The sequence below is a fragment of the Perna viridis genome, chromosome 6 (assembly GCF_037379345.1).
Source record: "Perna viridis isolate PV_CMFRI_1.1 ecotype Kerala chromosome 6, ASM3737934v1, whole genome shotgun sequence".
Lineage (NCBI taxonomy): Eukaryota > Metazoa > Mollusca > Bivalvia > Mytilida > Mytilidae > Perna > Perna viridis.
Window position 1 is genome coordinate 50,128,433 of NC_142450.1, and position 16,396 is coordinate 50,144,828.

General features: G+C 31.9%; 3 long non-coding RNA genes across 7 annotated transcripts in view; 2 read left to right on the forward strand and 1 right to left on the reverse strand.

The window, feature by feature from the left end:
* Positions 1 to 2,808: 2,808 nt before the first annotated feature.
* LOC148615475 (uncharacterized) overlaps positions 2,809 to 16,396 on the reverse strand; it is a 91,513-nt gene continuing 77,925 nt past the window's right edge. The window contains exons 1-3 of one of the 5 annotated variants that reach the window (XR_015923914.1): positions 8,917 to 8,951; positions 3,708 to 3,750; positions 2,809 to 3,238 (exon numbers count right to left, since the gene is read on the reverse strand). This is a non-coding gene — a long non-coding RNA (uncharacterized LOC148615475). Of the gene's footprint in view, positions 3,239 to 3,707; positions 3,751 to 4,046; positions 4,166 to 4,329; positions 4,475 to 4,519; positions 4,557 to 8,916; positions 8,952 to 16,396 lie in introns of those variants that run through there. The other 4 variants (XR_015923910.1, XR_015923911.1, XR_015923913.1 and 1 more) reach the window with 4 other exon arrangements.
* On the forward strand, positions 4,610 to 11,280 carry LOC148615476 (uncharacterized). The gene is made up of 3 exons (XR_015923916.1): positions 4,610 to 4,701; positions 9,101 to 9,303; positions 10,825 to 11,280. It is a non-coding gene; the product is annotated as an uncharacterized LOC148615476 (long non-coding RNA).
* LOC148615477 (uncharacterized) lies at positions 11,345 to 12,758 on the forward strand. The gene is made up of 2 exons (XR_015923915.1): positions 11,345 to 11,436; positions 11,743 to 12,758. It is a non-coding gene; the product is annotated as an uncharacterized LOC148615477 (long non-coding RNA).

Genomic DNA, 16,396 nt, shown 5'->3' on the forward strand with positions numbered 1-16,396 from the left:
AGAAAAAGGGTTAAGGTTAGGGTAAGAGTCAAGGATAGGGTTAGGGTTAGGTTGTATCTGACCTCAATCATGCGTACAAACATACATACAGACATACACACGTACATAAAACACGTACATACAAACACACATGTACATACAAATACACACACGTACAAACACACATGTAGAAATACACATTCAAACAAACAATGTTCTATAAACCATATAAAAACGAGTTTAACCCGGAAAAAGTGACAGTTGTACATAGACTGTCGAAGAGTAAACATGTTCCTCTTTTCCATTTGTTCAAAGTCTTTGAGTAGAATGAATAGTTTAAACAGACATATGAGATTAGTTCACCGTTAAAATTTGGGTCAGATGTTGATGTTTGTCCAGGGTTATGATTACGTTTGGGTTAGGGTTAGTTGTTAGGGTTAGTGTTAGGGTCAAGGGATAAGACTAGACTCCTACATAGAAGTAGTATCTTGGAATGGGTTGAGGATTCAGTTTAGTTAATTCGTTGGTTAAGTTATGATTTACGTTTGGAAAGATCAATATCAAAATAGCTGTAGTAGGAGGAGGTAGAGCTACAGTTTGAATCAGATTAAAGTTTTGGAACGAACAATAACAAATGTTAGATGCAAAGAAAGAATGATGAAGCGGACAACTACGTGAATGATAATAAAAGAGATTAAGGGGAATTTCAACAGCACGAATTTTATCTTAAATTGAAGTTCAATGAAGCACATGATATAGTTTCATAAAAATTAAATATAGAGAAGATTGATCTAAGCCCTAATTTTATAAAAAAAAATAGCAAAAACAAAAAAAATATATATACAATAAAAGACGGTAGGTAATGTATGAAGGGAATCAAAACATCGAAAGTAATAAAGAGGTAAAAAACAAGCTATAACAGACCGTAACCAAATTCATGCCTTTGGTAACAATAATACCCCACTTAAAGTAACAGAAGTCAAGTTACTTAGGAGATGACAAAATGAAATAATCTTGCAAAAAAACTAAATCTTGATCTTCCGATTTAAACTTGAAAAGTAAACACGACAAAAACAAACCCAGCAAGCAACACTTACCGTTTGCAGCAAATGAATGCTGCAGAAAGAACGATCCCGAATACAGCCAGCAACAACTAGAATACGCCCATATTCGAGCACCAGCAGATAGAAGCAGTAGGAAGAATGAAGCCAAATACGACCAGCAGCAGCAGAAATATCCCCATATGTAAAAAGCAGCAGCAGAAATACCCCTCCCCAATTACGAGCAGCAGCAGCTGGAATACACACACCTCCTTATTCGAACAGCAGTAGCACCAGCTACATTACTTCGACAGTCGAGCACCAGCAGATAGAAGTAGATAGGACCCGTGCAACCTGGTTTATCTGACGATATTAACGATATTTTTATGACTGTGCAAAACCAAGATGCTTTGACGACAGTAATACACCAAGATGCTTTGATGAACTGGCTACTCCATGACCCGTATACAACCAATGCACTCATGTTTTCCAAAGCACGAAAGCCTGATTCCGAATGAAACTCAAGAATTGCAATCCAAAAGCCCAGCAGATGGGAACATTTTGTATGTATCCGACAGTTGACCGCTGAATGCAGATGACTATAAAAAGAAATGGAAAAGAATATTGGTTCACTTCGTGAATGACCAGCGAAGGAGATGGACGTACATGGACAATAAAGATTTACTATGTAGTTCCCTGTAGAGGAATTCACTTAGAAGAAGTCACCAGTAGTGATGCCGTACATGTGTAATGGACAAAAGAATGTGCCAACTTTAAACCAAAGAATGAACTGACAAAAGAAAGTGAAGCCCCAAAAAGACCTCGTGGTAGACCAACTGGAGAAAAGAAAAAAGTCGACCAGAAAACAAATGTGATCCTTATAAATGGAACTGCATTGAGAAGATTTCGGAACAAAGAAAATATTTAGGATGTATTAATAACGTAAAACGTACAACGTCGGAATATCAATTACAAGAGGAAACCAGAGCGGAATCCTTGTATACGACTCGATGACCTCAATAGATCAAGAAAGTTTCAAAAGTTCAACTAGATGAATCATATTGATCTAAGATGCCAGAACCTTATGCGATGAGAAGATAGTTCATCAAAAAAGGAGGAGCAATATAGGATATTCAATGAAAATCTAGTTCAAAGACCAGAAGTCATGTAAACCGAGAAATGAAAGGAAGTGAAAATTAAATAGAGTGAAAAAAACAGCCTTGACGCCAATGATACTCAAATGGGAATACTACCTATAGTAAAATAGTATGAAATTTTAATTTTTTCATATCCCAGTCCAGTCAAAATGTTTTTGCGATGTACCATGTATAATAAAAATGGACATTTTCATATCAACAATACATTATTTTCTTTTTTAGACCAATACAATGGTATCGCATTAGTTAAAATAGCTTAATTATTTAAAAAAAAAAGTACTTTTCACCAATATTTTATGACATATTGGTATTGTTATTCTCCTGAAGCAAGGAAAATGTTTTCCCAATAATCCATATGCAACAAATATGGATATTTTTCACATAAAAATTACTTTCTATTCATATTTAGAGCAATAAGATGGTATCGCATAAGTCAAAAATACTCTAGTATCTAAATATTGAATATATTTTACACCAATTTTATGAAATTTCAATATTTTCATACTCAAAGACCAGTGAAAATGTTTTCACAATGTACCATGTATAATAAAATGGACATTTGTCATATCAACAATGCAATATTATTTTTTATAGACCAATGAGATGGTATCGCATCAGTTAAAATAGCTAAATTATTTCGAAATAGATTGCTTTTATCACGATGATCTAAATTCAACAAATATGGACATTTTACACATAAAAAACAGTTCTATTTATTTCATATTGAAAGCAATATGATTTTATGGTGAAAAATAACTCTGGTACATTTAGATGCAACATGAAATCGATTCTCTTCTTCACTTTCGGTCGTGTTTGTATCTAGAAAAAAATTATACACGATGCGGAACGGCAAAATCTTTCCCATTTTTTGCATTGTTTTTATCCATGTTTTTCTTTGAGAATCCCTCCTTTCACGAAATTCAGCACCGCTTAATATTCCCATCACCACTAATGGACGTTTGTCCCAATTCGTGTCTGAACTTTGATCTTGCAGACATCTCAAGCGAACTGCATTTCTAGAACAATTAATTTGGCATTGATATACCCAGTATGTACATAGAACTGAAAAGAGTACCGGTAGATAAATTATTGGTGTTGAATATAAATTTTTAAGAACCATATCTACATCAAAAAATCGAATTAATTGTTTACACTGGACTTTGATTTCTTTCTATAATGTGCATTGAAATTTTTTTACATGGTTTTTATACAATAACTAACACAATGGCGAGATGGTATAATCATATATTTGTACATGTTGGTCCTGAAAATAACTATGTTTTCAATTGATTTTTTTTAAACTTATGAACTACTGCGTTACTATTTCTATAATGATTTATCGTAAAAAATGATAGATGTAAGCATGGATGTACGGAATCGTAAAAAACCTTGTGTATTAAATGGCTTCTCTTGATACAAGTATTGTTTTAAAGATATGCTATATTGAATAGGCACACTAAGAAAGCAATTTAAATTTTAGTTAAAGAAATAAAGTCAAAAAAAAATTGTAAAGATTTGGAATTCATCATACCTGTAGCTTCGTTTGCTGTGTATATCAACTCGTTTTGATAATCCTTTAAAGTACATGAAACAAAAACAAATAAAATTAAGGTATTTAACCATGATGATATCCTTGAAACTAACGTGTGATCATACGGGTATAAGATATATATTTAAAGTGCTTATTTCAAGATTAGAATGATTGTTGGCACAATATTTATAGTTTTGATAGAGTATAGATTTCCAGTGACTACTATATTGTTTACAATTTACTCATTCATAGACATTTAGCATTAGGACAAACATTTGTCACTTTATCAAACAATTACTCTTACAATGTATGCAGGTATAGACGTAATACTTTTCATACTTTAAAACAAAAGATGTAGTGAGTAACTTGTTAATCCTTTGTGTTTCTAAGCCCTTGGACGTACATTTTGATAATTGTTTTCGAATACAGTCTAATATTTATGAATTTTGTTTTGTTCTTTTTTTTATTTTGTTTTGTAACAAAACAAAAAACAAAACAAAACAAAACAATACAAAACAAAAAACAAAAAACAAAACAAAACAAAACAGAACAGGAATAAATGAACAAATTGATTCATGAATATAAGGCAAATAACAGAGGTAACAAAAATACATGCATTTACCAGAATTAAACGTATCTATTACACAAATCATCACACATTGTTTTGACAAAATGATTGCCTTGAAGGTAAAGAATAATCAAGGGAACCAAGGTTATAACGGTTATCAAAAGAATGTAATCCAGGGACAAAGACCCGACATGGAAACAGACATACACAACAAAGAACATAAAGTAACTAAAATCATACGTACATTTTACAAACTAACAAAAACATGAATGAGGAACTTCCTGGCGATCCACAAAATTTTGAAAATGTGTACGTGCTTGAGAAGGTAAAAGGAGAAGCTGTGATGTCTTGTCTGTGAAATTTAAGAAGTATAATGATATTTGCTTTCACATATGCTTGAAACAGAATGCGGCAGATCGTACTTAGGTCAATACAAGTGTTTATCATTTTTTCAAGTTAATTTGATAAAATTAAATATAGAATTATTTTTGCAGCATCAACTATATCTTCATTCAACAATCCAATCAAGATTGCATTGCCCCATTCCCCGTTGCCCCATACCCCATTGCCCCATGCCCCATTCCCCATAGCCCCATCCCCCATTATCCCAACCCCCTTGCCCCATTTGAACCATCCCCAATTACATCGCATTATTTCTTGTTGTTTAATCCCTCTTCCCCCAAAAAGAAAAATGAAAGTAAATGTTTTATCATGCACATATAATGCATTAAGATGAACAAAGATTTGTGCAATCAATATCAATTTTAGAATCTGGCAGCCGGGTTTGAAAATCACCGAAATCACGCGATAAATACATCGTAAATTATCACTACTCGGGGCTGCATGAGAAATAATCATGCTAAATATTCTAACTATTAAAACTATAGATGAATATATTAATTGTTAACGAATCTAGGTTTTGAAATGACTGTTAATTCAATTATATTTCTCCAAAATGACATATTTCTGCAAATTGTATGAGTGCAAACAGTTTTAATTTCAATAATGGTGCAATATTATTGTTTAAAATATAAAAAAAGGAAATATTAGTATCTGGTTGGTGGTGGCAACACTCACATTTCAATAAAAAATTTTCAAAATGAAAAGGTTTTGCAAAGTCTATGTATGCAAAGAGTAATCAAGGGAACCAAGGTTATAGCGGTTATCAAAATAATTTAATCCAGGGACAAAGACCACACATGGAAAACAGACATACACAACAAAGAAAATAAAGCAACCAAAATCATACATACAAAGCAACAAAAGTAAATGAGCAACTCGGACTCCACTAAAAACATTTTGTATATACCTATCAGGGTAAAACTGTTGTATGGAATGTTAGAATTGTCAATATAAGTATAATGTAGATGGCTGTGATGCATATATTTCTGACCAAACTTGTAAAAATGAGATGCTTATGCAAATTAAATGGGTGTGAACACTAGACATTTTCTTAATTGTCTTAAATTATTTTTTAAAATGTAAATATTTTCAAAACAAGCATCATGTATGTAGCTGCAACACATGGTCATAGTTTTCCTTTCCTCCTTTGTCTACCCCGGACTGGACTTTTTATGAGCAACTCGGCGGGTGTTTCTAGAAAAGCAGAGGACGCTTACCCTTCCGGTGGACCTAGTCCATGCTCCCAGGTTTTAGTGGAGTCCGAGTTGCTCATTTACTTTTGTTACTTTGTATGTATGATTTTAGTTACTTTATATTCTTTGTTGTGTATGTCTGTTTTCCATGTCTGGTCTTTGTCCCTGGATTACATTCTTTTGATTACTGCTACAACCTTGGTTCCCTTGATTACTATGTCAGTCAAATTCCTCACAAATGACATATTTCTGCAAATTGTTTGAGTGCAAACAGTTTTAATATCAATAATGGTTCAATAGTATTGTTTTTAAAAAAATGACAATATAAGAGTCCAGTTGGTTGTTGCAACACTCATATTTCAATCCAAAATCTTCAAAATGACGTATTTTTGCTAGATATATGTGTACAAACTTTATATATCAGTCTTAATTTTTTTTATAAAATGTTAAAATAAGTATTATAATAATGACTGTGATACATATATTTCAGACCAAATTCTTTAAAATGAATTTTTTTGCAAATTGAGTTCGATCACTTGAAATTTCCTTAATGGTCTCAAGTAATTGTGAAGAATGTAAAAAAAATGTTAAAATAAGCATCATATGTGTGAAAATTGTATGAGCGCGAACAGTTTTAAATTTAATAATGGTCCAATATCATTGTTTAAAATATAAACAAAATAGCAATATATGTATCCGTTTGATGGTGGCGACACTCATATTTCAATCCAAAATCGTATAAAGGACATATTTTTGCTAGATGTATGTGTACAAACACATTTTTATATACCTGTCAGTCTAAAACTATTGTACAAAATGTTAACATTGTCAATATAAGTATTATGTTGATGGCTGTGATACTTATATTTCACACCAAGTTCTTAAAAGTAAGATGTTTTTTGCAAATTAAATGATTGCAAACACTGGATATTTCCTTAATGGTATAATATTATTATTTAAAATGAAACAATTGTCAAACAAGCATCATATATGTGACTTTGACACATTTATTTCAGTCCGTTTTCCTAAAAATGACATATTTTTGCAAATTGTATGAGTGCGGCCAATTTAAATTTCAATAATAGTGGATTATTGTTATGTTAATATTACACAATGGCAATATGAATATCGAAAATCTTCAAAATTACATATTTTTGCAAAGTGTATGTAAGCAAACACTTGTGTTATATACCTAACAGTCAAACACTATTGTATAAAATGTTAAAATTGTCAATATAAGTACTATGTTAATGACTGTGATACAAATATTTCAGTAAACCTCTTATAATGAGATATTTTTGAAGTTGAATGAATATGAACCCTTGAAACTTCTTTAATGTTCTATAATAATTGTTAAGCATGTAAACATTGTCAAATTGAGCATCGTAAGTGGGGCTGCGGCACATTTATTTCAGTCAAATTTTTGAAAAATGACATATTTCTGCAAATGGTACGAGTGCAAAAAGTTTTCATTTCAATAATGGTCCAAAAGTTTTCTCTACAAAATGGCAATATTAGTATCCGGTTGGTTGTTGAGACACTCATATATCAATACAAAGTCTTCAAAATGAGATATTTGTGTGATTTGAAAAATTGTAATGACTTGAAATTTCCTTAATGGTCCAAAATAATTGTTTGAAATGTAGAAATTGACACAATAATCATCATATGTGTGGCTGTCAAAGATGGCAATATTAGTATCCGGTTCGTGGTTGCGACACTTATCATATATGTCAGACAATTGAAAGGGAATCAACGTTTTCAATTTAAAAACTGGTCTTGTTTTTAATTTTTAATATAATCAATATATCAATATTAAAATAATGCAAGTGTCTGTGACAAAATTATGTCAGTCTAAATTTTCAAAAATGATGTATGTTTCGGAATTGTATGAACGCGAACATTCTACAAATAAACAAAACATTTACTCTTTCAATTGCTGTGACAATCATAGAATTATGATAAGTACGTTGCTTAAGAAAAATCAAGGCTAAACATTTTTTTTTTCGATTGACCAATCAAAATTATTCCCTCGCCCCATTCCTCATTGCCCTATTCATTTACTCAATTCCCCATTCCCCATACCCTATTCTCCATGCCCCATACCCAATAAAATGGGAGGTTTATTCCAAACAAGTACTGTAAAATTTTCATGTCCCTACTCAAACATTATGACAGAGCTTGCCGTAACTACGCAGACATAAAAAAATTAAACTTCTGGAAAAGGCCTTTGTTAATACAAGATTGAAGTCTGATGATTTCCGCTAGACTTTTGTTTCCCTTGATTACTCTTTCAAATACGTCGTTATTCGAAAGCTGTTCTGGTTTATGTAGTTTCACAAATTTGTTATTTGTGTCTGTATTTTCCTGAATTACATTATCTTTTGCTCGCTAGAAACTAGGTTCCCCTGATTACTTTCTTACATACACTACATATACTGTTGTTATTGAAGAAAATAAACATTATATAGTAATAATTCATTTCCACTTTTAGAGAGTAGCAATCACTCTGGGGATAGATTATTCACTAATAGACCAAATTTGTCTCTGAAAATATTTAATTTATCTTTTTAAAGGTACACATATTCAATAAGTATCAATTTCTCATTAAAGAACTTAAAAGGGAAGAAAATGTGCGATAAAACCAACAACAAATGTGTTAAAATAGGGATATAGTTGTAGGTAATGGGTACATTTTATGTAGACACTTTTGTTACATGTCAAAATAACTTTTTTCTTCAAAAATAATAATGTTTACAATGTTTACGTACATCGAAATTGTTTAACCCGGCGGGGTAGTTGTCTTTTTGACATATTCACCATATCCTATTCTCATTGTTTCACCGAGAGTGCTATATATATACAATGTAGCTTCTATTTTAAGTTTCGTTTTTAACTGCTTAGCGAATAAAACAGATACTTTTTTTCTTTTTCCAATCTTTCAAATACAATTATAATTTTCATGTATTGTATTTATGTTTACCTGTAATTATAAATATGTAGGTATAATTTATGTAATACATGTAAATCAAGAAGGTACACTTACAGGTGTTCTACCCCCTTCTGGACTGAAATTCTAAACATAGTAATAAAATGCAACCAATCAGAATTTTTGTTAGGAACTTCATGTTGTACAACAAGATAACTATTTTAGAATTTTTCAGATAGTTCTTATTGACTAATGACATGTCAAATAAATTTAAAACTGAAGTTTTTTTTTCACAAAATAGCTAGCATATGGTACAATTTTTTTTGCCTGCGTCAACGTAGACTCACAAGTTTTCTTGGAATTCTGGCCATCTGTGAGCAGGCATTTTTGGGAGAGGTGCCACAGATCATATTATTTCAATGGATGGTTATCATGGTACTTTAAATGACGCTCAAGTGCCTTTTTTTGTTCACAACATATTCTAATGAACATCGTTTAATGCAGGTATTAATGTTTTAGAGAGTCTTAAGTGAACGTGCTTTTCAACAAATGGTCGGCATTCCAATAGGAACAAATTGTGCTCCTTTACTTGGTGATATTTTCCTTCACTCTTATGAGGCTGACTTTATAGATGATCTGATCAGAAAGAAAGAATATCGTTTAGCTAGATCATTTCATCTCAGTTTCCGCTATATAAATGACGTATTATCTTTAAACAATCCTAATTTCGCGGATTTGTTACATCGCATCTACTCCCAAAGAACTTGAGATAAAGGATACTACAGACATTGTGAGGTCAGCCTCATATCTTGACCTATATTTAGAAATCGATGGTAAAGGAAAACTATTGACCAAACTTTACGACAAACGTGATGACTTTTCATTTAAAATTGTCAACTTTCCTTTCATCTGTGGCAACATCCCTTCAGCACTTGTGAATGGAGTGTTCATATCACAACTCATACGTTATACCAGAGCTTGCCGAAACTACGCAGACTTTTTGTATCGCGCTAGAACTCTAACACATAGGCTTCTGGAACAGGGTTATGTTGCTACAAGATTGAAGTTATTACTAAAGAAATTTCATGGTCGTCATCATGAACTCGTGGATCGTTATGGTGTATCCATCTCCTCCATGAAAACTGATTTATTCAACGAGTCATAGTTTCCTTTCCTCGTTTGTCTACCCCGGAATTGACTTTTTATGAGCAACTCGGCGGGTGTTTTTAGAAAAGCAGATGACGCTTACCCTACCAATGCACCTGGTACATGCTCCCAGTTGTTTGTGGAGTCCGAGTTGCTCATTCACTTTTGTTACTTTGTATGTATGATTTTAGTTACTATATGTTCTTTGTTGTGTATGTCTGTTTTCCATGTCTGGTCTTTGTCCCTGGATTACATTCTTTTGATTACCGCTATAACCTTGGTTCCCTTGATTACTCTTACCAATATACAATTTACATGTATGAAATTTCGAAGGTCTAGAAACTAATGTTGATACTGGGAATAAGGGGAAGTTGGTATTACTTTACTTGAAAAGAAGTAAGCCCTTTGAACAAAGAACTAACCCATACGATAACCATTTTTCACGTGACTAAGTACTGAGGTCTCAATACATATTTGACTGTAAATGTATTAGTGTAAGAGTATTTATACCAACGTGCTGGCAAATCTGAAAGAGTTGTTAATATCTGTCTATATAAATTATGACCAATTGATAGACATAGATTCTACATTTGAATTAGTCAGCCGACCAATACAGGAAAATTTGAGATACATGCATTTCAATTTTGGCACATCAAAGAGAGTAAATTTGTAGTTCATTCATTAAAATATAAACTAAATGCATTGTCTTAATTCAAGATAGTACTACTTATACATAAATGTATTTATATGTTGTTTAAATTATGAATATTTTTTTTGTGATTTAAACTTGCAAAGTTTTGTATTTTACTCTTTTCAAAGCATGACAGTCACTCAACAAAATTGTTAATGCAATATAACCACTGGCCTACTCTTTTTTAGAGTCCAGACCTTAACCCAATTCAGATTTTGTGTATTAAAGCATTTTAAAGGGCGGAAGAAACCAAGAACACAACAAGAACTTATTGATGGGATAAAACAATTGTTGGAGCGCTTGACCCCTTATGACAAATACATTGACCATGATTTAAAGTAGTACCTGCTGTTGAGGAAAAGGGAGCAGCTTGAGGAAACTGATGATCCATGACACTTTTCTTTCCGGTGGTATTAATTTAGACATTGTGCAATCAAATAACAACTTTTTTCATGTATGTATAAATACGCATAATAACCCCCTTACCAAAAAAAAAAGACTAGACTGACATGCTAAATTTACACTGCTAAGAAAGTTGAAAGTATCATCTTGTGCCAGCTTGAATTTATGTATTACTGTTCAATTCATTAGAGGATAATGAACATGTTGAAGTCCATTTAATCCAACAAATCAAACATTGTAAATTGACACCATATAGTATAAAGTTATGTATAATTTGCTACTTAATATGTGACTAAAAAGTAATCAAGGGAATCAAAGTTCTAGCGGTAGTCAAAAGTATGCCATTCAGTGACAAAGACCAAACATGGAAAACACCCATGCATAACAAAGAACATTAAGTAAGTAAAATCATACTAAAGGTTGGAATAAAGGATATGAATTTTAAAATGTCAAATTTCCCATAGACTGCCAAATAATTTGTTGGTATACAAATTTCTTAAGCAATCAATTTTATAATTAGGTTCTACCATCTCTGTTTTACATAGAAATGTTTGTTACATGAAATACATTATGATACACATGTATGATGATTAATTAATGATAGTCATTACATTTTTTCTAATTCAATGTACTTGTAATTGAAGTTTTGTACTTTTTAAAATACTCGTGTCCAAAATATTACTGCACTTGGCGTTTCGTTTCAGGGTTTGCTGTGATATGCGATTGAATGTGTCAGTCACAGTTTTATATTCCTTCTAATCAGTGACTACTTGTATCTTTGGTTACAAAGCAATCAGACAGTCTATCTATCGACATGATTTTGTAACTGTGTAAAAACTGATGAAGTTTAATAGGAAGGTTGAGCATTATTATATATATGCAAACAGAAATTTGATTGTTATCAGAGGATTCCAAAAGGACATCATTTATATGGTTAAAATATCATTCCTCTTAAACAGGTCACTGGATTTTCACAAAATTGTATAGATAGGCTGTGCATCATATATAAGAAAATATGTCAAACTACGCAAATGAAAATTTATCCAGTTGAGGATTTTTATTAAATGTAACATGCAACCCAATTTTAAGTATATACTATCTTTTATATGCGTGCTCACAATATGCAAAAAAAATATGTCTAATTTTGTTTTTTTCATAATTACAGATATCAACATTGCTTAGACCATGTTGCATTAATCATATTTGCTTCCTCAGATAGAAAATTGTAAACATTTAAATCTCAATAGTAGTGGTGTATAGGTCTATATTCTAAAGATACATGCATTTGTAGTTGTTTATGGTACTTTGTAAGTTCGTTTGATAACAGAATAAGTGTATATCATGTATCTTGTTTGAATCATGGTCTCCTTGTTTCAATCGTCAATAAATAAGAACTATAACACACCAATACTTAGTTAAACTATTGGAAAATGTAAATGGAATTATTTCAACATTTTTAGTTGCTTTTTTACAGAATAACATTCTGGGTTCCACATTTCTGTGCATTTGTCTGTGTGTACTTTGTTCAGTTCTTTTGTGTTTCATAATTTGTTCCTTATTTGTTTGTTTTTATGTTGTTGTTACATTTCCATTGATTCCTCCTCCTTTGCTACACGTAGTTCTTATATTTGATTATTGGATAATCACGAGGACTGGGTCTTTTTGTTGCTCTATAAGCAGAAAGTACCACTTACATACCATCAATTTATGTTGTCTTGATTTAGTGTTTTTTTATTACTGATGAAATGATATGTTGGATTTGTATGATGTCTTACGACAGATGAAAACAAAGAAGATTCTTTTGTAAAGTGTAATAAGTTAATTTAAGATAAATACTGTAATCTAATTGGTGAAAATAATCTGTTATATCTCAGTGGATAAAAAATATTGACACTTCTCTATTCAGTTAAATTCAGAGCTACTTTTCTCATGTTTAAAGATAAAAATATATTTTAAAATTAATTTATAAGAATTGGTTATGGTCTATTGAAAAATACATGTAACATAAATTTTCCATGTGCACTTCGCGCAATAAACAATATCAACATGTTATTCTTCAATAAACAAAATTTGTATCATAGCCAATTCTTAATTAAAAATAAAAGCCTTTTTTAACATTGTATAATACATATATTAAATGAACTTATCATATTAAGCGATAAAACAAATTGATTTTATCGCATAAAAAATGAGTGATCAGTAATAAAATCCCTAGTACATGTACGTACATTTTAAACAAGGGAAGAAATAGTTGGACATGTAAGTTACTGAAATGTTATAAAAAAAAATACATCCGTTTTAAAGAGTAATCAAGGGAACCAAGGTTATAGCGGTAATCAAAAGAATGTAATCCAGGGACAAAGACCAGACATTGAAAACAGACATGCACAACAAAGAACATAAAGTAACTAAAATCATACATACAAAGTAACAAAAGTAAATGAGCAACTCGGACTCCACAAAAAAACTGGGAGCATGGACCAGGTGCACCGGTAGGGTAAGCGTCCTCTGCTTTTCTAGAAACACCCGCCGAGTTGCTCATAAAAGGTCAATTCCGGGGTAGACAAACGAGGGAAGGAAAACTATGACCCGTTGAATAAATCAGTTTTCATGGTGCTGATGGATACACCATAACGATTCACGAGTTCATGACAACAGCCATAAAACATCTGTAGTGATGACTTCAATCTTGTAGCAACATAACTCTGTTCCAGAAGCTAATTTATTAGAGTTCTAGCGCGATACAAAAAGTCTGCGTAGTTTCGGCAAGCTCTGGCATAACGCAGGAGCCGAAGGGATGTTGCCACAGATGAAAGGAAAGTTGAAAATTCTGAATGAAAAGTCATCACGTTTGTCGTAAAGTTTGGTCAATAGTTTTCCTTTACCATCAATTTCTAAGTGTAGGTCAAGATATCAGGCTGACTTCACAGTGTCTGTAGTATCCTTTATCTCAAGTTCTTTTGGGTAGATGCGATGTTTCAAATCCCCGAAATTAGGATTGTTTAAAGATAATACGTCATCTATATAGCGGAAACTGAGATTGAAGGATCTAGCCAAACAATAGTCTTTCTTTCTGATCAGATCAGCTATAAAGTCAGCCTCATAAGAGTGAAGGAATAGGTCAGCAAGTAAAGGAGCACAATTTGTTCCTATTGGAATGCCGACCGTTTGTTGAAAAACACGTCCACCACACTGGACAAATGTTGTCAATTAAAAATTCCAGCATTTTGTAAACATCTCCCTCTATATATTTGGAAGATGATTTGGAATTATTTCTTACAAAGTATGAGGAATCTCTACCAAGAACTATATATTTGTATCTAGGTGTACCATCGTTTTTGGAAAAACAACGATGTATAATGTTTTTAAGTCGGGATTTTAACTGAGTATGGGGAATAGAAGTATACAGTGTTGAAAAATCATAGGTTCTAATGCTAGTATATTCAGATAATAGTCTTGAACTGATTGTCTCCAAAAGATCTTTCGAATTTCAGGATTCACATTGAATTAATACCACTACGGGAGTAACAAGTGTTGTGGTAGGACTGTAGACCCTCTTTGACAGTTGTGAGTATAGAAGTTAAAAGTTTTGAAAGAGGTTTGGTGGTACATTTTGCAGATCCAGCTATGAAACATTGTTTGAATGGATTCTTATGAAGTTTAGGAATCCAGTACATAGACGGTAAATCACAATCATCGTTTCTTACATATTGATTTAATTAACTTTATAAAATAACTAAGACGTTTTTTTTTTTAATGATCCGGAACCAATTGTTTTCTATGAAGAAAAACATACAATCAGACTTATTCAATGATATCAACATAACAAGATGAAAACAAGTAATCGGTGGAATTTTGAACAGAAATCTATCCAGCATTACGAACCACAAAACAATTAACCATATCTGTGTATCTTCAATATTTTTAACTTTATAGAGAAAATAAAAACTCGAAACTCGAAAAGGCAAAACAAAAAGTACTTAGCAATAGAAAGAACTGATATGATAAAATTAGATGAATTAGTTTAAGTCTTCTATTATATCAGAAGATACTTATTCCTCTAAATTAAAATGATTGATACAGTATGACAAAGAAAGAAAAACTATAGGAGTCCATTGTTTCTGGAACAATTTCAATTAAGCTTAAAGTCAATGATGAATAGAAGACAAGTCAAATGTTTTATTCTGGGCTGATGCTTGTGTTTTATATACAAAATGCCATGCTGCAGTTATGTTTTTACAGTTACATAGTATTTTTACATAAGCTGGAGACTTACTTGATTTTGTTGGAATATTATAGATGTCAATTTAGTCTAACTAATTCCTCTTCTTAAATCTTTTGATTTTTAAATAATTGCATAGAACATGACTACAGTTTAAATGCTGACATGTGTGACGCTGAAACACAGACTTGTCTGAAATAGGCTGACATCAATCAATTGGAAGCTGTATCGGAGGATTCTTCTGGGACTCTTCTACTGGATTTGTTTGTGAAAAAATGACCAAAAAATGATGCAAATGTCAGATACTACACTTCAAAAGCCCAGCTGGAAGGACTGTTTGGTAGGATGTGGTTCAATACACATTTTTATATTTTTTTCTTGAAAACTGCTTAATTTCGAGAAAACACTTTATTGCTGAGGATATTTGTTTGAAATAAGTATGGAAGATAAGAAAGGTGCCGAATAATTTTTTTGTGGTCAACAACTAAAATTGCCTTCATGATTAAGAATTTTTTTTATGAAACTTGTAATATCAACTGAATTGAGATGTATCATTTAAAGGAAGGCTATTGTTACAAATGAAGAAATAGTGAACTACTAGCAAGGGAACAAGCAGAAAAAGAAAGTTAAGCCCCTACCAAGTAATAAAGTTGACTAGCTGTGATGTCTTTTTTTCTTGGCAGATATCTTTGGTGTCTCAGACTCCAGAGTTTCTCAGATAATTACCACGTTAATTAATCTTATTGACAGCATTTTTGTTCCTAGCATAAAATGGCCAAAACTAGACAAAACAAAAAAGTACATGCCTCTATCATTTAAAAAGAAAAAAAAAACTTTCCAAAGACCACTACCACTGTAGACTGTACTGAATTATTTATTCAAAAACCTGGTCACCAACAGCACAAGTTATAACTTACAGTAACTACAAAAATCATAACACATGTAAAGTGTTAGTGAGTATAACTCCGTCAGGTGCTTTCAATTTTATATCTGACCTGTGAGAAGGAAACACATCAAATATATTTATAACTGAAAATAGTGGATTTGATTTGTCAAGGAGATGAAATCATGACAAATAAAGGTTTACCATGAGAAACAGGGATAACCACTTGTGACTCCTCCTTTTGCAAGGAAAT